Here is a 24,389-nt window from a genome sequence, read left to right on the forward strand (position 1 = left end):
ATGTTTACTTTCTACCACTTGCCACTTGGTCTTCATGTAAAAAGGGTTAAAAGATTAACCTACAAGCTGTAGGCGAGCAAAGTTTCTTCATGTTTTTGCACTGGATAAGTACCTAAAACTGACATTAAATTTTGTCCCTAAGCCTCTACAGTGCATAGCAATCCTGTGTGAGCTTGTTTAGATTTTCACAATTTCACAGGGGGTGCTCTCAGAACTCCTAGAGGAAATACTGTTACCTTTAGGGCCCCTCCTTAGCTAAATCTATACCTATGGGGATGATTTCATAGCAGTAACCAAAACACCTTGATTTACATCATTTAGGGTGTTCTCACAATGACATTTTTTTTCCATCTCGATATATTTGCCACAATACAATAGTTTTTACTTAAATATATGATTTAAAGAATGCAATGTTCCTTAATCCAGAGCTGTCACTTATTTTTCAAGTAGGTAGGAAAATGAAAAAAATAGCTGGGGTTGGGGTCTGCCTACTTCACAAATTACTGACTACCCTGGGTCAAGATGTTGTACTGTAAGAAAGTGAATCATGTAGTTTCCTTACAACAAAATTCTTTGGCCAAGATATTCAGCCCAACTCTACTAGCTATGACAGAAGGCCTCAAAGAGTTCATGATAAGGTGTAGCTGAAGTTGTTGTATTTCTCCAGCGAAGTAACATCTGAAATGGTTTATCTTCTGCATTAGCAGCTATTCCTTCCAATATATCATGAGGAATGCCAAGGCGAATTCCGAGTCTATTCCACACTGCGCCAATCTGTAATGTCAAATCATCTAGTTCAAGGTCACTAGGTGTGCCTTTTTTAAAAGCATCTATACCTTAAAGAGGAGAAGCTTGCAGTTAAGGTCCACGGCCGAACACAGTTTTCGCACGCGCTTTTGCTGATGCAATTCAGCGCGGGCACAAGGATTGCAAAAGACAAACATGCCGTCAATAGAGCGATTATTTTATTTACTGAATGCCTGCGCTATCTGTACTATTTTTCTCTATAATTGAACGCAGTGTATTGATGGCTTTAGTCTTTTATCACAAAGATATGTTAGAAAAGGTTACGATGCAAAGAACCCAGCAATTCTCAGCTTTTTCTTTGTTACCGAAAGAACCCAGTTAAATGCAGCGCATGCGTTGTAAGTCGAGATTGCGATTGAATGAAAATTGCATTCTCAGGAATACGCCAATTTCTCGAGAACCACTCATTAGAATTTCACGAAATTTGGCAGGAAAATACTTTAGGAAATAAGTAATTGGAGTATTGAAAATAATTGAACTTTAACAAAGGAAATTCTAGATATTCCAGGGAACCTTCAGCAAGGGATAATTAAACATCTCTCTGTTAAATTATTAGCAAAATGGTGTTAACTTGTGAGAATCGTTACAAGCTTGTTGCATGCAAATTATAAAGAAAATTCTTATGACTAGATTTTCTGCAAATAAACAAAACCGATTTTAAAGGCCTGCTCATGTTGCCATGGCAATGGTACATACGTTAGCTTAATCGTCAAAAAGCCAAAGTTTGTGTTTCTAACTTGCTGTCATTTTTGGCGACCAAGGGATCACGGGTTTTAGAGAAAAAGGTGAATGAAACAGGTATCAAAAACTGTGTTCAGCCACCTTAACCAATGATGGAATTTTAAAACATAATAATCCAAGTGATAAAAACATCATCTACAGAGATCAGCATTTTGCTGAAAAACAAGGAAAAGATATTTCTTCACAGATTTCCTTACAGGTCGCCTTTACATATAAAAAAGCAAACACATTTTATAAGCTTGAGATCTATAAACTACATGGTAAATGGTAATTAGGTAACATTAAAATGACTTCTGGATGTTTTTAATAAACCCAATCCTCACAACATCACTTTTAGTGTCCCTGACAGCTCTTCTCTGGTTTAGTCAAAGTAAAGTTTAAGGATCTGTTCACATGGAAGTGGGGGACCTCAGGCAGGTGAGCTCCCCCGCCTTGGTGGGGTAACCAGTCTATCCATACAATCTCTCTTTTTTCTTGATAATGCTACATGTAGTTCTTTGTTTATGTGCCTGCTTAAGCGACCATGTGATTACATTTTGGACGTCACCCTGTGTCTCCGGGGTTGCATGTGAAGACAAGTTTCTCTTTACCACAGGTACATGTAGGTGAGGTACTTCACCTCCCCAGGGTCCCACGCTTCCATGTGAACAGGCCCTAAATAGCCCTTTCTCACAACCAGAAACTAATCACATGTTGAATAGGCTTGCCGCTTACATGTAAACATTTCAAAACATAACATGCAGGGGTAACCACCTGTTTTTAAAAGTTAAATGAGTATAAGGTTGATTTCATTTATCTTTTTTCTTAAACCTTTTTGGTGCCCATTACATTCTTTCTTGTCAACTCCACAGTAAGTCAAGCAATTGCATCTCCTGCACTTGTTTAGCATGACTTTTGTACATGTTTACAGTTGGAAGCCATCAACAGTAAGTGGTTAGTGATACGCTGCTATTCTGGTATTCCTGGTTACAGTACAGGTTCATTAAACCTGATTTGGTCACTGATCACAGTAGGAATTTAATTTTATTTCCATTTTAGTCACACACTTGATAGCCTAGTTGATTGTGTCAGTTTCAACTCTAGCACACTATCACGTGGCATGTTATGATGCCTTGTATGATGTCCAGAATGGGTGCGCACTAACAATAGTAAGCACCGTCCTTTATTATAGTAATAATTATCTAGTATTAATAAAAGTAATCAAGATGTTCAACTGACTGTTTTGCACTGGGTTCACGATGCAATCTATGTTTGAACAAAATACCTAATAACTACCTTGAGTCTTAGATTGGGATTCTTGGTTTGAACTGCTATCGCTGTTATTTTCAGCTGCTGACATTGTAACAAACTGGAGAACTTAGAGATTTCCCTACAAGCAAAGTACATACAAACAAAACTCATTGACTACAGAGACAAAAGTTAATAAGTAACAAAGCCACTTAAAGAATTAATTACATGCATTCCCTTGGAGCGAATAACAACAATCAGTTTACGTCACTTCACTGTAGGGTCATACAAGTAGCTGCAAACAAACACTAATGGCTTCTCTACAGTTTAATTAAGATCAGCCTCTTGATGACAGCCATGATTGGACTATAAACTACTTCATGACAAGAAGGCAAAAGGTCCAGCTTCAAAATGTGAGCAAAAAGTGGAGTCTTACAATAACATACAGTGTGTGCCATTGGAAATCTACTGATTTATTTGCATCTCCCATTGTTGTCTAGTTACTGATAAAATACAATCACATGCAGCTGATGCACATAAATATTCTCCAAATGAAAGTTATTAATCATGAATTTTTTTGGCTCTAGAATGTCTGCTATTTAATTAGTGACTATTTGCTCTCATTTTCTATGAGTGATCAGTCAAAGACACACAGCCAAGTTCATTATTTTCCCTTAGAAACCAGTCTAGGTACAGAGATTCCTAAAAAGCCATGAATAAACATCTTACATAAAACATAACCAACTGATACAATTTTTCAAATAACTCAAAGCAGCTTGCAATGTAAAATAGCTGCTCTAACTTGTTCAAGAGTACTAGAAAATACATGTAGCCCAAAGAAAATAGTGTATGTCTGCTGATTGGTTTCAAATAGTGTTTCTACTTAAGGTTACTTCCCACCTTCGCGGGTGCCCTTCGGGGAAAAAATCGTACGCGCGCCAGTTTCAATAAAACCCCAAAAAACTATACATCATAAGAAAGCTTAATAACTGTACTTTACGAAAAAAATACAATTTCAGCAATGTTTTCTTTTAGGAAGTGTCAGGAGGCGGTAAGGTGTGAAACGACCGAGGCTTCTTCTATTGAATTTATAGGCTATCGGATTCCGCAGTACGAGCAAAATGGCTGCACAGTCTTATTCACAAGGCATCAATCAACAAAAGTGTGTCGGGCTTTTTCGATATTCTGATTGGTTGTCTAGATATCCACATCTAAAGTTGGAGTAGCTAAAAATATGCGAGACGTGTTGCGTAAATGGACGCCACGGGAAAAATGTGTTAAATATCAAAATTTCCCGACACACTTTGGTTTGTCATTATCTCTGAAATGTTCTGGCGAAATTTCACGAAAATCCGTCAAATCTGCATACCCTATAAATTCGTTCAAAGTGGATGTATTCCGCCAAAAATCAAATCCGAGGTTTTAGCTTGTAAAGGTTCGTAAACAACTCGCGCCACGCCCGGAGATTATCACGCCTAATAAAACCGCAACCAATGCAACAACAGGACCTCCTAGTGTCTCTGACAATAGATCAAGATTTCCCTGGAAAAGCATCGCATTGCAACGTGTTGTTTTATCTCGCTCAGTGGAGTTCAATTTAGGACGGCGACGTAATATAATGGGCAAAGACGCCAAAGGCAAAGGCAAAGGCAAAACCCGCGCCAAAAATGTTTAAGGCGGAAAATGTGCCGCTGAAAAACAAGACGTTAAGGAATCGACGGACAGCTTAAGAAATACCTTTATTGCTGAAATGAGTTCCCTTGGGTAGGTTTCATTTTCTTCATCGCTTCCGCCAGATTCCGACGAAGAATCTTGTTCGCAGCCTGCACTGACGTTGACTTTGATTTTCAAGCTACTTGTTCCAAGGATATTTGAACGCTCCGGATCTTCAGCAGATGCCGAGATTGTCGACGGCGTTTGGCCAAACCAAGAGCCTTTGTCGCTCCCGGCAAGGTTTTTTTTTTTTCTTTCCTTGACAATATGGAGCTTTTTCTTTCTTCTCTGGGCCGTTTCGTTTTCTTTACCCAAGGACTTTTTTCTGCTTTTGGTTTTTCCATAGGAGTTAGCGTAAAGAGCTTTCACGTGGGAATTTTTGTCAAGTGCGTGATGTAAATAAAAATATACAAATGACATGAAATACGAGCGATGAGCATTTGCCGCGAAAATTTCCCCAGGGTTCTAGCCCGTTGACAAGATTATGACACCTTCCTAGTTTATTGACTTTATTTGAAAATACGTTTTTTCTAAATAACTCGGCCGCTTTTTGAGATTTTTAATGTTTTTCCATTGAAAACACTAGATAAAATAACGAACTTAAATTTTGTCAAATAAAAGAAAAAACGATTTTTTTTTACCTCTGAAGGTGGAAGTAACCTTAAACAATAGAGTGTTTCTTTCAAGGGACGATCAGCTGATTGTTGCCTGGCGGAAAGTTGATGTTCTTAAAACAAATATTTGCCTGAGAAGCAAAGCTTCGAGGGTAAATGTGCTAGTTTTAAGAACATCAAATTTTTGAAGGGCAACTATCAGACCGATGCTTCCAACTGATGACAATTATTATTAATTCTCTATTTTCTTTATTGCTCACCACTTAACTTTTTTAGTTGAAAGCTGTAAAGGCCAAAAGTAGATTTGAAAAAAAAAACAAACAAAGAACACAGACAAAAAAAACCAGTTGTTTTTATTCCATAAGCCCACTTCTTCAAAGAAAATTTTCATGGACGAGTAATATCCATAAGGGTATTTTCCTTGGACAGGCACTGTGGGCTGACAGTGCCTCTCCGCAGATCAACACTATTGCATCACAAGATAAATTTAAACCAAAAGGAATCGAAGAAAATTTAGGGAGCTAGGGAGGTGTGGTGGCCTCATGGTTAGTGTGCTCATCTCCAGATCAAGCAGTCTGGGTCCAAGCCCTGGCCAGGGACATTGTGTTGTGTTCTTGGGCAAGACACTTTACTCTCACAGTGCCTCTCTCCACCCAGATATATAAATGGCTACCGGCAAACTTAATGCTGGGGGTAACTCTGTGATGCACTACAGCTGTAGCATGATCCATTCTGGGGGGAGTAGAAATACTCCTAGTCACTTCATGCTACAGAAACTGGGATAAGCTCCGGCCTGATGGACCACTTGGCTCGTATGCAGACTTTACCCAAAATTTAGTGGTGAACAAGAAAACTACATATAGATTGTTTCCACTGTTACGCAATAAAAAAATAAATCGAAAACCATCCTAGGGAAAAAGCTAGGAAATTGCAATGTTATAGAAGATAACTAAAATATAAGACACTTCTCCAAGTTTTAGGCCTGTGTGTTCCCCCAAACTTCAGATATTTGTTGAAATATTTCGCAGAAGTTTACAGAGCCCAGTATGAAAACACCATGTTGGTGCACATCCGTGGTACCCCAATATGGTGGCCAGAAAATAGACTAAACATCTGGAACTTAATTTGGCTATCTAAGCGACTGATTATCAGTACCGAACAAAGAAGCATTTAAGTAAGGACTTTTCTTAATGCTCTAACTTCTAAAAAGGCTCAAAATCATGAGATAAGTATATATTTTTCAACAAACTCGATCGTAGCCTTGTGTCACGCACCTCCATAACCCAGAAATTCAAATTGCTCTGGTTTCCAAACAAAGCATGCTATTGAGCTGTAAAATTGTAAACAGATATAAATATACTGCCTGTTATGCCTGATGGGGATAAAAACTTTAGTGGCTCTTTAGTTTTGGATTTTAGAAAACGATCTATAGACAGAAGCATGGAACTCGCACAAGATGTTGACATTATGACGGCACGAGCAAAGAGAATCAAAGTAAACATTCATTGTAGAAAACATGAGCCACAGACAAGTGTTTTATCACAGTGTAATGCATGGCTTAGGCTTCTTCATTTGCTTTATGGTATAGATTTTACATGCGCAAAACAATTAAACACGCTTGTCAATGTTTTACACTCTAATGTAATGTGAAAGTTTGGAAGAACTGTGGTTCAAACAATCACCTGTTGGCTCGTGTTCCCACAGCATTTCTTGTTTTCCCAAACTTCCACTCATGTTTCTATATTGAATAACTCGATAGAAACACATTACAAAATTGTTTTCAACTGTTCCTTATAGTGCACCTAACCCCCAAATTTTTTTTCGCTAAAACGAATCTAGACTTTATTTGAAGCATTTGGGCGAAGAAATTTTTGAATTTGGTTGAATCCTCGATTTTCTATGCCCTTTCAAAGTCACGCTTGAAGTGTTTCACGACCGCGTTTTAGGGAGTCTGGGGCGGCGGTACCTGATGACGTCTACCCAGGAACCAAACACAATAGCGCCTCAGTCAACTCTCTGTATTTGCTGGAGAAAATGGAACACAAAACTAATCGTTCCGATGTATTTTGGGACTCAAACGTCCAGGTTTTGTCTCAGAATCATTTCTTTTTCGTCACTGGAGTCAGAGTTTAGTTTCGATTCAGAAGACTCCGAAATAAACTTCGATCGAGCACGTTCGACAACTGTGAACTCACTGCTTAGAGCTTTGAGAGCAATTTACAATATTTCAAGCGACGAAGGGGAAGACTTCTTTGCGGACGAGCTGCTTGTATATTAGGAATGGAAAGCTAGATACGAAGTGGAGGAGCAGGCAAACGAAAAGCAGGAAAGAAAACTCAAGGACTGCTTTGGATCGTAATTTCGTCAACTAAACATAAGATTCCCACGCGTGTTTATAGCCCGTTTACATTTGTCCTTAGCGAGAATGTATTTTGTCAAGGTGTGATTGTTCTGTTAAATCCAGTTTGTGTTTTACTTCATGTTTATAAGAGCGACATACGAGTTGCAGTTTTCGAGACTTGATGACCTCCAAAACATTGGCTTCGATCGAGTGAAAATCGTATTGTTTGGACCTGTATTTTTGAAGCTGCGGGAAGTAAGGCGGAAGGAAATATTTCATACAATTACCGATTTTCCATTGTCACACGTTTTAAGTCGTAACTCCAAATAACCAAATGAATGTAAATTGTTCTCAAAGTTTGCTGTGAAATTCGTCGGATAAGCGAAAAGGATGTTCCCTAAGTGGTCCGCAGATAATGTTACGCGGTCATATTTTCGACGCTATTGCACAGAATCTTTGTCGCACTGCTGATTTCGAAACCTTCGAAAAACTCTGTGAGTCTAACAATTTTGTTATCATGTAATTCTAAAGGATTAATCTTCGACTTTCATCTAAATCGAAAAAGAAATAAGTGTTGGTTAGCGGCGTACAGTTGCGATCTATTATTTACATATCAGTATAACGCTTCTTGATCATGATCGGCACAACTTTGCCGGTTATGTTATAAATACTGCGGGATTGGAAGATATAGGTTTTCGGTAGTATTTCTACAAATTGCTGGTTAGCTTTAAGCAGAAAATTTATGAAAATAGCGTTTGAAAGTCTGCGGAACAAATTCCAGTGAGAGTTCTTCAATGGTTCTCACAGATTCAGTTCACTTGTTTCGGTTCCACAAAATCAACCATCGTTTACGTCTTTATTGCACCATTAGCCGATCATCGTCAGTAAATTGTACAGTATATTTTTCTTTAAATCTGGAATATTGCTGCAACAGCCGATAGCACCTCTGGAAGGCGTTTCTGTGCACTTTTCGAATGTGTATTGCACCATCCTGAAGGAAATGAGAGGACGTGAGATATCCAACCTTCCTGGGTAGATGTCACATGAGCCGCTGGACCCATTCTCCTCAAACTCGGTCGTGAAACAAAATGGCGGTGTTTTGGAGCTATTTCGAGATTTCGTCGGAGCACAGAAAATCGAGGATTTTACGGAATCCAAAAATTTTTTCCCAGAACTATTTCAAATAACAAGTAGATTCGTTTTAGCGAAAAATAAATTTTGGGGTTAGGTGCACTTTAAGGTCATTCCTCACACTTGCATCGCGCATCCTTACTGCGCATAATTTATGGCGTCATTAGCGTGCGCTCATGCATGCGCATATTGAAAATATGACGGATTTGCCTTGATATTGAGCTATGTCAGTTGAAAAATGGCCCTAGCTCACCAACGAGCACAGGCACCCCAATTTTTTTTTCCAGTCATTGTAATCATCTAATCATAAGCTTTGCGTGAGAGAAGACTGAGCTAATTTCTATTGCTGAAAATTGAATAAATAAGAAAAATAGCAGATACACTGTGGTCTTTTCTATTTTGCAGTTTGGTAACCACGTCAAGAAATTTGGTTCAAATTTTTAATCAAGGATTTAGCTTTCTGTCAGAATCAGACTTAAAATATACACAGTGTATTGACTGTAGTTTAATGCGTGTTCTTATGAGTCTGGGCTCACAAAGATTTTACAATTACTGGGAATGTGTTCTTATAACAAGCATTAAATAATGCCAAAATGGGGCATTTTCAATACCTCACTGCTCCTTAATGAGCATGGGCACCCTCCTTTTTTATTTCAAAACTGAAGTTATCACATGACAAATATTCGGTGGACAAAGTTTGAACAAAAATCTATTGTCGCTTTTATTTCAGAGGAATTACCTTAAAATAGAGTAACAGTATTTATTATTCTATTTCAGAAAAATTAATTACCTTACCCTTGGTTAAGCTGGCATAACTCCAGACTGTGACATTTCTTTTGCAAATTGCTCCACTGAAAGATAAAAATTATGCCAAAATTAATTTGAAACCACTGGAAAAGTTGAAAATTTACAGAGTATGTGAATAACATGTAATTAACATGTAAATAATCAAAAAGAGACTGTAAAGAATAATTTACATGATTTTTCCTCTTTTACATGTTTTGGAGGTTCCATGTAAAAAACATGTAAATATTTTAAGTGAAACATGTAAATGATGAAGAAAACACTGTAAATGTTTCAAAGCAAAGGGCTAAGACCATGTAAATAACATGTAAACTGTTCCTGCAAATACTGTAAATAGCCTGTAAATTTCTTGTGATTCAACCTGACAAACCCGTAAATAACATGTAAATTTAATACAGGGAGGCTGCCATAATACTGTAAATAACATGTAAATAAAAAGGGGAGGCTGTAAACAACATGTAAATAAAAAAAGGGAGGCTGTAAATAACATGGAAAATAAAAACAGGAGCCTGTAAATAACGTGTAAATCGAAAAAGGGAGTCTGTAAATAACATGGAAATCAAAAGAGGAGCCCATAAAGAACATGTAAATCAAAAAAGGGAGCCTGTAAATAACATGTAAATCAAAAAAGGGAGCCTGTAAATAACATGTAAATCGTAAAAGGGAGCCTGTAAATAACATGTAAATCGAAGAAGGGAGCCTGTAAATAACATGTAAATCGAAAAAGGGAGCCTGTAAATAACATGGAAATCGAAAAAGGGAGCCTGTAAATAGCATGTAAATGGAAAAAGAGAGCCTGTAAATAACATGGAAATCGAAAAGGGAGCCTGTAAATAACATGTAAATCGAAAAGGGGAGCCTGTAAATAACATGTAAATCGAAAAGGGGAGCCTGTAAATAGCAAGTAAATGGAAAAAGAGAGCCTGTAAATAACATGGAAATCGAAAAAGGGAACCTGTAAATATCATGTAAATTGAAAAGGGGAGCCTGTAAATAACCTGGAAATTGAAAAAGGGAGACTGCAAATAACCTGTAAATTGAAAAAGGGAGCCTGTAAATAACCTGGAAATGGAAAAAGGGAGCCTGTAAATAATATAGAAATCGAAAAAGGGAGGCAGAAACCCTGGACAATAAATGACTTGTAAATAATAACTTGAAGAAAAATGCATGGAATGTAGTTTTATTGTAATCAAATCTGTTGACCTTAATCATAATAGTAGAAAATATGCAAATTTATACAGAATCAGAAATTTATTGCAATCAGAACAAACTCAGTAAAATTCAAATAGTTTTTATATGCCATGAATAAGGTTTACAATGTATACATTGCAACAAATAAAACATGTTTTCTTTTCTATCTATCCATAACAAGACGACTTAAATGTAATTTTGTGCATGGCCAAAATATTTTAAAATACCATGACTGAGCTCCTTTAACCGAATTCAAGCACTTTTCAAGAAGACTACCAAAATTCAAGACCTTTTCAAGATTGTGCAAAACCATGTCATATTCAGCTCTATTTAATTCATAAATAATAAAATGATTAAGAACTATACTGTTGTCAGCTACAACTAGTAAAAATTTTGCAATTTAGGTGTATTACTAAATTAAAATTGTTTGCGAATGGATACCTGTCTTAAACATATACTAAATCCACAAAGTCAAATGTAACATAATGATAATACCTTTGTCATAAAATGAATGAATAAACTGTTTTTTCTCACTAAGTAATTAATGTAGGATTAAATTAGCCTTAATAATTATTATGAAAAATGGGGGAGGCACGATGGCCTCGTAGTTACATGTAGTGCGCTCAACTCCTGATCAAGCGATCTGGGTTCAAGCCCTAGGCAGGTACATTCTGTTGTGTTGTTGGGCAACACACTTTACTCTCAGTGCCTCTCCACCCCGGTGTATAAGTGGGTACCAGCGAATTTAATGGTGGGGTAACCCTGCAATGGACTGGCATCTCATCCAGGGGGAGTAGATATAGTCCTAGTTGCTTCCTGCTACAGAAAGTGGGATAAGCTCCAGCCTGTTGGGCCACGTGGCTCGTATGCAGACTTTACCTTTACTTTATTATGAAAATTACTGCAATGTAAGTGTGAACTATTGATCAACTTTTTTCATAGAGTGAACTGTTCTTTTGAAATAACAGAAAATAGGGAGAAAAAACATTTACCACAAGATAGAGATTGACATTTTAAATTCATCATAAAAACATTCATGCCAAAGGAATACTACATTGCATAACACAAAACAAGGCTTCTGACATCTTTTAGGCTATGTTTACAAAGTCACAGTTTCCTTCTTTTTCCAAAACTGTACGGAATCCAAACAGTACAAACATTTTGCACCCCTGACAAAACATTCACTGTAAACAATATTCAAAATTTTACTTTTTCTTTTTGTGATAAAAAAAACTGTACTGTAAAAAAAATTCATAGGGGCCTGTTGAAATTGAAAGGCCTATCTAGTACAATAGTTCCCATAACACATCATAAGTTAATAAATTATTGTTCTGGTACTACATGTATGTAAACATAGCCTTTTCTTTTCATGATGAAATCTTATAGCTGCTGTATTGAACAATAAGTATCAACCTAGCAATCTAAGATATTTAAATCTGATGCTAATTCACTAACACAGGTACAGTGTAGGTGATACTTCAAAGCATTAAAAAATAATGTTTAAAGTGGTTGAGTTTATGCCAGAAAGCTGCCAGAGCATATCAAAGTGTTGAAGGTCACCATGTTAGACTGTAATGCACCAGGGGCCCATTTCTCGAAGGTCCCAAAAAGTTTCGCACCCAGAAAGCCATACCAAAATCTGAAATCTTCTGCTTACAGAGCTGTTTTAATCGCTTATTCTCAATATGAACAGAGGTTTCCTTCACACAAGAAGTTTCAGGCATATACAGCTCTTAGTTTTTAGACACAGCTCAATTAAAGATGGCTTTGTGGGCCCAAAAAGTTTCCAGGGCCTTCAAGAAATGGGCCTTGGACCCCTTATAGAGTCGTAAGTACTGTAGACTTCTCAGTGGCTGATTTTTTTCCTGATCAAGCATCAATGCCAAGGAGTATGCATGTATTGACCACTCTCAATTTTACTTCATCCTACAAGTAACATAAAACATTTCGTTAAATAAGATAAGTTATGTCTGAGTATGAATCAGCAAATTCTGCGTATGATATCAATCAGCGAATTTTACACTGGAGTTATTATTTTGTTTCTTATCATTCCAATTTCTACTGTGACCTTTGAAATCGGACTGTAGCCGATCATGTTGACTGGCCAAAGTAATTTTAGCTTGGTCACGTTTCGTTTCTGACCGGTCAGGATATTTACACAAAAATCAAGTACATGTAATGTGAGCCAAATTAAACCCACAAATATAGTTTGTTTGTTCCAGTCACTGCTAGGGCGTTTAAAAATTGGCTTAATATTTTTCCGAACGGATTTAACCCCAGTCACTTGAATGGCATTCCTATCGATCTTGAACGCATGACAAACAGCAAGCCATTTGAACAGATACATGTATGCATTGGTGTATGTTTTCATTAGAGGTCATAATAAAAAAGAGATTAAAAACTCTCAGATTTACAGTTGGGGATTTGATTGTTTATTCAAGAATGAACAACGTGACCGTCTCAACATGACATGACTGGTCAACATGACTGGCGAGTGAAGTTTTTGGCCAGTCAAGTCACCATTCTGGCCAGACATTGCCCGTTGAGCGGCCATTATTTTGAGCCCTGAATATTCATCAATCAAACAGATCTTACATCTACATCTGTAGCTACTGTGTGACAAAAACTTTGCATCTCTGATTGGAAGGCACTGAATGTCAGAGGATGTAGAAGAACTAAACTCAAAATGTGTGGCAGTAAATATTCAATGTTCACTATCTTCTACATTGTAATATTCATGCACAATAAATCAAACTCCTATCAAACAATGTTTAAATAATAAGTCAAGTTATTTGCAGGCACAATTTGATTGTTTCTTACGCGCACTTATGCTCTATTGGTAGAGAAAGGTACAACTGATGTCATAAATGTTTGTTTTTGTTTCTGTTATGTATTACGAAGGCAGATAGATTCTATGTTGTTGCGCATCTGTTCAGTAATAGATCACAGAAGACATCAAAATGTCACTGGTAAGAACATCAGTGACACATGCCTTAAAAATTCACAGATTCTGTGACACACTCTGGTGATGGCTTATGTGAATATCTTTTGTTTTTACCACATTTTGGTGTTATCTGTGATCTACTCAGGGCAGGAAAAACCCAGGTCTGATTTCCTCAGCCAAGTAAATTTTGCTCTTGGGCAAGTGAAAATAGAAGTTTAGTGGCCCGGTAGGCAAGTGAAACTACAATGTAGCCTCAGTAGTCTTGTGAGTCTGACTAAAAATGCCACCTTGAGAAATGATAATTTCCAGTCATTCCATTTCAAAACTTAAGACCTAAAGATTAGTTAATTATTAGGTTGAAAGCAAGAATTAGTTAGGAATCCGAGTGTACTTCATTCGCATTTGTCCTCTGATTTCCTTACTGGCCACCACACTGGCAACTAATATTTAACAGCAGATTCATAGATTTATGTAGATTTCAAAGGCACTAAAAAAGACCCCAAAACATAGTCCCTGATACATGTATGCCAGCAAAATATTTTGTTTACAAGACACAATGTTATGTTTTTATGCAATTGTATTCATGATTTCATATTTCACTTTATATCTTTCTTATTAAATGTTGCTTAAAAGATAAGCTAGTATCAGCAAAATTGATAAGGCTTATTGAAAATTTGATCACAATTGATTACTCATGACGAATCCTTTTATTGATTTCTGATATCATTGACTAATTTCTATTGATTGTTATGAAATAATCGATTGACTATACTGTGTCGTCCAAGACAAGTACATTTTTCCGCCTGGCAAGTTACTCTTCCTTTTTTTTTTTTTTCAAGTCCTGTGTGGTTTTCATGACAGTTTGAGGTACATGTATACTTCTTTATAAAGTATCGTAGTGTTTTTTTTTGTGAAAGAAAGTTTCACAACATTTAACTTACTATTAGCACCAGTGGTTGCAATGTCCACGTACAGTTGTGTAGCATATTGTAATTTGCATGTACAGTACCGCTCAAAAGTAAGTTACCACCCTCTCGCGAGACGAGACTCTCGTCTCGCGAGACAAGACTCTCGTCTCTCGAGACGAGACTCTCGTCTCGCGAGAGCTTGAAAAAACTGTAAGTACCACTGCTTGAATTTCTCGCGAGACTTTAATAGCCTATTGTAATGCGAACTTGCAAGCACGCAGAAAATTAGCCAAGCGTAACTTCGTGCGCTCGAACGAAGCGTTTGCCGAACTCTGTTGTTTGGTTATCACGTTCATTTGAGATTTGACTCTTAAACTTTTCAAATCTACTTGGCTCAATAGTCGTATCCAAGAATATGCTGCAAAGTTTACTATTTTAAATGGAAATCACGTCGTTCGTGGGCTTAAGGAAAAGTGCTCAAACCTGTACGATGAAAGTTTGCCGATCGATCGTATCGTCCTCTTTTGTCAACTACATAAAGCGAAAGTCGTGGATATTGAAGTTATTTATTTACTTTAACCGGTCATTTAGAAAGGTTTGTAGACCTGGAAGAAAGCAGTGATGAAAACAGTGTCATGTTTAAAAGCAAATAGGTACAGAGACTTCTTGGCTTTTGGGTTAGGGTTTGGGTTAGGGTTTCGCCAAAACCATGTTCGGGAAGGTTTACTACGATTTCGACTGGGGACTTAAGGGATGGCGCAGTTGGGGACTTTGGGGATGGCGCAGCTGGGGACTTTGGGGATGGCGCAGTTGGGGACTTTGGGGATGGTATGGTTGAGGACTTTGGGGATGTTATGGTTAAGAACAACAGAGCTGACGCAGTTAGGGACTTAAGGGATGATGCAATTGCTTCTGGTAGTTCTAATTCAGTAGGGGATAGTGGGAACATGGAACAATTCGGGGAGGAAGGGGATGGTTTTTTGCAGGAGGCAGTTCAAATCAAAAGTGGGAGCTCTAGCGTGAGAATTGTTGAAACTATATTTCAACCTGGGGAACTGGAAGGCCGAAATTGTTCAGGGACAAGGGGGAAAATGTTACTAGATCAAGGGAAGCTGGGTATAGTAAAAAAGTATGTGTTTAAGTTGTATCCTTGCGGACAAGCACAGGAAGATGCGCAATGGCGCAAGTGCATTGTCGCGATAGACGAGTATTTACGTAGGGCAAAGGGAAAAGGTAATAGGCAACAATAAATTTTTGGAAATGTAGGGCTCATGAAAAGGTAGTTAATTAGAAATTAAGTTTGACGAATTGTACGATTCTATTTGGTTTGAACTACATGTTTTCTCCAAGGAAAAAATTTCTTTATCTGACATTGTCACATGCTTTATTGACTTATTATGTTTTCAAATATATCGTTATACGAAAAATTTGTAGGTTTTTCCTTATTAGTATTGACCTTGAAGGACATTGAACAGTTTGTAGTATGCCTGCTTAGGATTTTTAGTATTATATGTACGCTTGGTTGTAACCAGTAGTAGACTATATCAACAATAATACTAAGTATTACACTTAGTTGTAACCAGTATTAGTATACTGTATAAATTGTAAAAGTAATTAACATGTATAATAATAAGTATTACACTTAGTAGTAATGGTATTCTGTATAAATTGTAATAGTAATAAACATGTATTGCAAAACTAGAGCAACGTTTTATTAATATTTCCCATTTCCCGTTGATTTGCACAGTTTTCGAACTATATTTCTCGGCTACTCCTTTTATATGAAGAGCCCCATTCAACTTGCCGCCTATGGCCTAGCTTGGCGAGAAATACTTCTTTCAAATTTTCTGATCGCCGCTGAATCCTTTCCTTTCGACACGTCTTTCGCGATCACGTGCCTTTGTTATGAAACCACGTGTAGTTAGTCACGTTTTCGATTTGTTATGTAATCAACGTCGCAAACAACAAATATGCCAAGAGATTTTATCAATGGTTGGTGTATTGATTGTGAGCTATACTTACATTCAAGACTTTTCATCTGTAATGACAACATTTATTAGTACGTTCAAGCTAAGTTTTTTTCATCTGTAATAACAACAATGAGTTCCAGATCAATGGACTCATGCACAGGCACGAAATGCAAATTCGATGCACCGAGGAATAACTCTGAGTAATCGGAGAAAGTTGAAACTTTATCAAGCGCTTTCCACAACGGATCAGCTTCTTCAATTCTGGCGATAGTACCGATCTTGCGAAATAAGTTTCGTTTCAATTCGCTCGCACGCATGTAACATGGAAATTCAACACGCTAAAAACCTAAAACTACATGTAGGACATTTCACCGACCGGTGCGATGCAATGTTACACAATAGTTCGCTAACGTCTTGGCGTTCGTTTCTTCATACACGTAACTTTTCTCCATAATTCCAGTCCATGAAAGTTCTTCGTTTGTAATGACCGTGTTGAATCTAGCGAAGCAAGTTTCAATCCAAGACCTCTTCACGCTGTATTAGCGTGAACTTCACGAAGCATACATTGCAACGGTAACCGCGGGTTTCGCCCATAACGAGTTTCGCCCATGAGGCGCTTCGCCCAGAACGAGAATGGTTTCGCCCAGACATAAACTCGATTCGCCCAGACCGAGACTCAGATATTATTCAGAATTCGCCCAGAACGAGAATGGTTTCGCCCAGACAGACACAGTCGCCCAGACGAATTTTGTTTTCTGTTCATACGTGGGAAAACTCCCAGGCCTCATTGCAACAAACGCGTCGCGAGAAATTAATCGTTTCCTCGCAAGCTAATTGTTGTAATTTATTCCAAAATATACGCTTCATTGGTTCTCGCGAGACGAGAGTCTCGTCTCTCGAGTCGAGACTCTCGTCTCGCGAGTCGAGACTCTCGTCTCGCGAGACGAGAGACGAGGGGTGATAACTTACTTTTGAGCGGTACTGTAGGTACAACTGTAGACACTTGAGTAACTTCAGAATACTTACACTAGCAGAAGAGAAATTTCTCTGCTGAAGATGGCACATTACATTTTAGCTTACTAGCATTCACATCAGAGGGCAACATAACCTTACAAGAGAATGCATCAGAAGGAATTATAAGGTGCATATAAGCCAATAACAAATGTCGCATGCTCTTACTCGGTTATCGAGAACAGATAATAACAGATCATAAAGCTCTTTATGCACGGCAGGTAAACATCAACAAAGTCGATTCCACAAGCAATGTAACTTCTCCTTGATAATGACACATTCACAACCAACAGGCAAAACGAAATGTATACGTATACGTATCTTGACGTTACTTTACTCTACTCGTTCAATTTATGCAAAACTTGCTTACCTGTTGTTGTTGTTGCCTGTAATCGCCATCTTCAGCTTCTGGGTAACGGAAAACTTTGCCTTGAAACCGTGCACGATGACGAAGCGAAGGTAGAGTGGATTTTGGCCCGCTAAAACAGAGCTCGAGTTCGATGCAAGCTCCAACGAACTGCCAAACACGGCGGGAAAACCGAGAAGACCTGGTACCTAACATGAAGACCGCTGATTCCTGTTTGTTGGAGATCGGGCACTCACAAGGCTGGTATGCTCTTACAAAGGGACTGGGATAACAGTGACGGCAATGAAAGCACAGAACGGTAGAAATCACCAAAACAAAACAAAAACAAAACTAAATGTCATTTTGGGTTACCGAAAAAACGTCAGCTATCATTTTCGGAAAGGCGATAAGTCCTAACGTTTTCGGGAAATGGACAGAAAAGCCCTAATAAGTACGAGAATACTCAAGCTCCTCTAGAATAACCGAACAGATAAATTTTTTTTTTGCGCAACCTAAAATTAACCTACAGAGCTTTGAAAGTACACCAGATAGCCTAAAACAGCGTTTCAAAGTATTCGAGAGAAAACGGTCGTTGGGCCGGCCGTGTCCCTTATGGTTCCCTGCCTAACCTAACTCGCGTCAGTTCAAACTCGGTTACCAGGGCTCTTTCCGTCTTGAACTCACACAATACGTGATGCTTTCATGGTCCTTCATGAATAAATACGTACGTGTCCGAGAATTAATTTTTCTCTTTTCTAGAGACGTAAGCTTGGGACGCCTGCATGTGCAGTAACAATTCTAGTTTTATTTTGTCGTTGTGGATGCGCGGAAAGTTCACAAGAAGACAGCTTAGTGCGGTGTCGATCAGTGCAGCGATGTAGTTTGGTGCATACCTTCTAACCTAACTTCAATTTAAAGCAAACTATAGCACACACTTAGACTTTAGAGAAGTTCAAATGCTTCAACGTAAAAGGCATCTTAATGGAGGCTTCACGGTATGTTTACGGAGCTTTAGGGCGGTGTTACATTTTAACTTTACGCGCCTTTAAAAGGTCCCATTTATATGTTCTCGGTTACCCGAGACAACCCTTCCTCTCTTTCCCCCCCGTCCCCCCAGGTTTAACCTGGCCGGGGTAACTCTTCATTTATTTCTTTGCAAAATCCAACCAACCGTTTACAAGAGGATAGCGAACCTGTCGGTAACTTGGAATTCACATCATTTGAACAGTCTCCGCTGGTTGAACCGTTACACCAGAGTTATATTAAATAAGCTCACTTTTCCATTACATGGTTTTTGCAGGGTTTAGGCAGGCCTTCTCTTAAATTTAGATCTTTTTTTTTCTAAGAGTCTCCATTTTACATTAACGTGGTCTTTACAGTTTTTCGAAAAGCCCCCATTATCTCATTTAAATTGTTTTCACAGCCTTTGCAAGGTCCCCTTTTTAATTTACATGTTTTTAACAGGCTATTTACAGCCCTCTACCGCACCCGTGCAACTTCTAGGTTTTCCATTTACATGGTTTTTACATGTTTCTTACAGGCTCCCTTTCTTTCATTTACATTGTTTTTACATGTTTCTTACCGGCCCCCTTTTTTTCATTGACATGGTTTTTACATGTTTCTTACAGGCCCCCTTTTTTTCATTGACATGGTTTTTACATGTTTCTTACAGGCCCCCTTTTTTCATTTACATGGTTTTTAAATGTTTCTTACAGGACCCCTTTTCTCATTTACATGGTTTTTACATGTTTCTTACAGGCCCCCTTTTTTTCATTGACATGGTTTTTACATGTTTCTTACAAGCCCCCTTTTTTCATTTACATGGTTTTTACAGGGTTACGAACATAACATTTCCAGACTTTTTACAGCATTCGCTTGAATTATTTACACGTTTCTTATATGGTTTAGCAAAGCAATTTACATGTTTTTTACAAAGGCAGATACTGTAAAAGTGCGTAAAATATTTTACAGGTTTTTTACATGTTCTTCAAATGATCATTGTCGACAAAGACAATGTAAATCACTATTTACAGAACATTTACATGCTGTACTTTAAACAACATTGGCATCATCTATGCTCACATTCTGCAGGAGAAAAAGATCTTTCCAATGATACCCAGATCAGAGTGATCAGGTCAATGGAGCCTGAAATACGCACGAAAATACTCAGAAATGTGAGTGAAAAACTCGGAGCAAAATTTCCATCGACTACTCTTGGCTACTCCATGGTAAGAATTGCCCGTCTCGATGAGGCTTTCTCTGGAATTTTTGAACTGAAAGCAAGCCCGGTAGAAAGTCAATCACAGCAGCAAAAAGATAAGAAAAGGAGAAAAGCGAAAGGCGAAAAAAAAAAAAATTAAAAAAACCCCTCAAAAGCCTTAAGACGAAATTTTGATTTCCGAGTGCGCCCGGGCAAAGGCTGTCCTAAAACGCGATGTTAGTGGAAAGAAAGGCATGTTGTCATGTTGCAAATGCCTTTTTGAGTAGGTTGTAGCTAATTTGGCTCATTTCCAGGCTGAAAATGTCCAAAATGTTCCAAAAATGCGTTTTTGGCATAAAGCGCCTTGAATCAGTGTGTTAAGCGTTCAAATACTTCCAAAAAACAAGAACTCAAAATGTTATTTGACTTGCATTTGGCGTCATTTGAGACTTCTGGGCCGATGAGGAAACGAAAATTCACCCTTGGGCCAGAAAATTGAGGCTTACATCCGGTAAAAGTTGAAACCCTTAGACGGTGGTTACGTCATAGGTCATGAGATGATCTCGCTTAAGGTGCCTGGTAACATGTTTTGAGAACTTCACAAGACTTAGATTTTGATGAGCCATTATAACCACTCTATCAGTTGATACTACAATCATGGTATCAAAGAACTGCCCAATCACTGCTGAACACATTGTTATGCACTTTGTTATACTTCGAAAATTTAAGGTGGCTCGATCCAAACCCACAATTCAGAATTGTTTCAAAACTTTACAAAAAGTTCCATCTAATCATGCTTGTCACAATAAGATAATAAAAAATGGGGATAATCGAACTCGTTTTTGAGTTATAAGCACTTGAAGCTAAAATTTAGGGTGTTTATGGCAGGTAATACTGTTGCTATGATAGCCTTTTATGCCATAAAGATTACCGTTATTGATTCACCAATAGCTGGGGTTGTACATGATACCATTATTGTAGTATCACTTGATAAACAGAGGTAGTATTTATCCGTCAAAGTATAGCTGTTGGAAAAGTGCTGGAAACTGTTGCCGGCCTCTTAAAGCTGTCAAAAGACGAGAGTAATAGGAGCGAGGCTAAAAACAGGAAAAGAGGGAAAGAAACGCCTAAGGATTGTGCAGCTAAATGACTAGGATGTGTTTTGAGTCTCCTAATTTACATTGGACGGGAACGAGGCAGACAAGGGCGGGAGTCGGGAGATAAAGGTACTGGAAGCGGGAGAATAGGGTACGGAAAGTGGAAGGTTCTGACCTCCCCTTCCCCCTCCCCCCTCTCCCCCCCCCCCCCCCCACTACTTACATGGCCACAGAAAGTTCTCCTCGTTTATTCCTCTACGTTCTGTCTATTCAAGTCTCATTGGCTTGTTGTGTTTTTTTCCCCTCCTCTTTATACTAAAGACCCTGGAAGAATAAAATCCGAGAAGTAAGGATCGTGGTCCAAAGAGCACCCACAGAATCGCCACAAACGACATTCTTTCGAAACATTTCTCCCAATTTCCGACAATTAAAAGTTGTGGTCAGTTTAGAGAGAGAGTCTGGACAAGACAACATGAACCTCCAAAACACTTGATCTTGATCGTAGCGCCATCAGAATATTCGCTTTCCAATATATTTGGTTTCTCCCTGTTCGCTTGGTCTAATTCTCATTAACTGGTGTCTTTAGGGGCAGTTCAGGCCTTAAGCTTTATTATTAAAAGGATGCTAAGAACAGTTAGCTCCAGTTATGTAACGATTAAAGTGAGAGATGCGTGTACAAGTGAAACACCAAATTTCTGAGGAACAAGAGATTTGCAATCCGCGGAAAAAAACTTAAAAACCTGATGGGAGTTCCCACACGGTGTGACACTCAAATTCGTGACAAGTCAATTACTCCAGAGTCGAAGATTCCCCAAGATTTATTTGAACCACGAGGTCAATGCTCAATACAAAATGGCTGACCAAGTCTCTATATTTGGTCACGAGGACATGCCCCCGCGATACAATTAGGAAAATCACCGCGACAACGCTGAAACCTGTTAAACATAACATGTTAAATATTCGGCATTATCCTACAAACCGTTGGCCGAGACCTTATGACCAAGAACTAAGAACCGACGTCCAAAGAAAGACCTTTGAATTACAAAAGAACTGAACTACTTTCCCAGCTGGTAGATACTGCTATGCTTATTAAAAATGGATCTTAAAAGAGGGGCCTGGAGGGGTTAATTGGGAACTGGAATTTGATTATTTTGTCACCGGGAAAATGAGATTATGGTCCATGGGACTGGGAATCACAAACAAAATAATAAGAATGGAACTGGGATTTGGGCAAAAAATAGTCTGGAAAATGGGATTTATACAACCCCCCTTCCTTTTTGACCCTCAATCAGGACTGACTTTTATAGGAGAATCCTTTCTGACGTCATTGTTTACATTTTTCCTCATTAAAATAGGACTTTAAGCAGAGAAGGCATCACGGTAGACAAGATTTGACTACAAAAATTTATAAATAATAATAATAATAATAATAATAATAATAATAATAATAATGATAATGATAATAATAAATATTTATATAGCGCCAATATCCTAAAAGTTCAAAAGCGCTTTACAGTTAGAAATATTAAAAACACTTAAGACAAATAAAGTAAAAATAAAAAAATGTCGCTAAAAAGTTATAAAAATGCTTTCTTAAAAAGGAACGTTTTTAGTTTATGTTTAAAAAGGGACACTGAGGAGCTGTTCTTGATGTCAGACGGAAGAGTGTTCCAGAGTGTAGGAGCTGCTACAGAGAAAGATCTTGCGCCATATGTTTTCAAATTGAAGTGCGGAATGGAAAGAAGTTCTTTAGAAGATCAACGTAGCTGACGAGACGGAGTGTAAGGAGTGAGAAGATCACGAACGTATGAAGGTGCCAGATCGTTTAGGGCCTTGTACGTGATGAGTAGAATTTTAAAGATGATACGATAGTTAACAGGAAGCCAGTGGAGATTAAACAAAATAGGTGTGATGTGTTCGTGTTTTCTAGAGAGGGTGATGAGACGAGCAGCGGCATTCTGGACGTGCTGTAACTTTTTTAAAAGACAGTTTGGTAAGCCATAGAGTAGAGAATTACAGTTATCCAATTTTGAAGAAACAAACGCATGAACAAGTATTTCAGTGGTGGTCGATGACAGGTACTTCCTTATACTGCTGATATTACGGAGATAATAAAAAGGTGATTTGCAAATACTTGCAATATGTTCATTAAAACGAAAATGATGGTCAAAAATGACACCGATGTTTCTTGCTTTCTGTGACGAGCAGATGGTTTCATCGACGACAGAGATTTCTTGAAGGGTTGGTCTCGGTAGATGTTTTGCGGAGATCACTAGAAGTTCAGTCTTATGCTTGTTAAGTTTAAGACGATTAATCAACATCCAGTGATCAATCTCACGTACACAGCGCTCGATGTTGGACACAGCTAAATCCTTATCACTGGGTATAGTTGGCTGAAAGGACAGATAAAGTTGTGAATCGTCAGCATAAAAATGATAACTCAAGTTGAATTTTTTTACAATGTCTGAAAGGGGTGAAGTGTAAAGAACGTACAAAATGGGTCCCAACACTGATCCTTGTGGAACACCACATTGAAGAGCATGATCTGAGGAAGCTGCACCATCAACAGAGACATACTGCATGCGATTGGACAGATAAGATTTAAACCATAGTAACGGCTTGCCAGTAACTCCAAAGCGCTGTTGTAGACGGAAGAGGAGAATATCATGGTCAACAGTATCGAAAGCAGCAGAGAGGTCCAAAAGTAATAAAATTACCGTTCTACGTTTATCAATTGCTGTGAGGATGTCATTATGCACGCGAATGAGAGCCGTTTCTGTGCTATGATACTGTTTGTAGGCAGACTGTAATGGCTCATTCAGGTTGTTGTTGTTAACATAGGAGATCAGTTGGTTAGCAACCAACTTCTCAATTGCTTTGCTGAGAAAAGTAAGATTCGAAACAGGGCGATAATTTGAAAACTGCGTGTGATCCAGAGAAGGCTTCTTAAGAAGAGGACGTAGCTTAGCAACTTTTAATTGAGAGGGTATTTGGCCAGATTGCAACGAAGTATTTATAATCTTGGTGATAAATGGAAGCAGTGTGCTCAAAGCATTTCTTGTGATATAGCCAGGAAGAGGATCAAGATCACATGACTTGGAAGATAATTTCACAACACATTTGCGGACTTCGTCAACATCTACCAAACTGAACTCATCAAACGTATAAGGACAGACCCGGTTAACTTCAGGAACTTGATGGATGATGAGAGCTGCATTGTCTAAGTCGACCCGTATTTTGGTGATCTTATCAGAAAAGAACTCGACGAACTTATTTGCGAGATCCGAAGGCGAGTTGCAGGGCGGATATGGTATATCACACTTCCTATGTAATAGACTGTCAAT

At 38.2% G+C, this 24,389-nt stretch overlaps 1 long non-coding RNA gene across 2 annotated transcripts; it reads right to left on the minus strand.

The window, feature by feature from the left end:
- Positions 1-10,542: 10,542 nt before the first annotated feature.
- Positions 10,543-18,093, minus strand: LOC149098653 (uncharacterized). 2 transcript variants are annotated; one of them, XR_016203866.1, is made up of 2 exons: positions 17,773-18,093; positions 10,543-12,495 (listed from the first exon to the last, which is right to left on the minus strand). It is a non-coding gene; the product is annotated as an uncharacterized LOC149098653 (long non-coding RNA). The 2 variants fall into 2 exon arrangements; XR_016203867.1 differs by lacking the exon at positions 17,773-18,093 and adding an exon at positions 17,418-17,712.
- Positions 18,094-24,389: the final 6,296 nt, after the last annotated feature.

This window comes from Orbicella faveolata, unplaced genomic scaffold, assembly GCF_042242905.1.
Source record: "Orbicella faveolata isolate gen_17 unplaced genomic scaffold, um_ofav_v1 contig_46, whole genome shotgun sequence".
NCBI classification, from domain to species: domain Eukaryota; kingdom Metazoa; phylum Cnidaria; class Anthozoa; order Scleractinia; family Merulinidae; genus Orbicella; species Orbicella faveolata.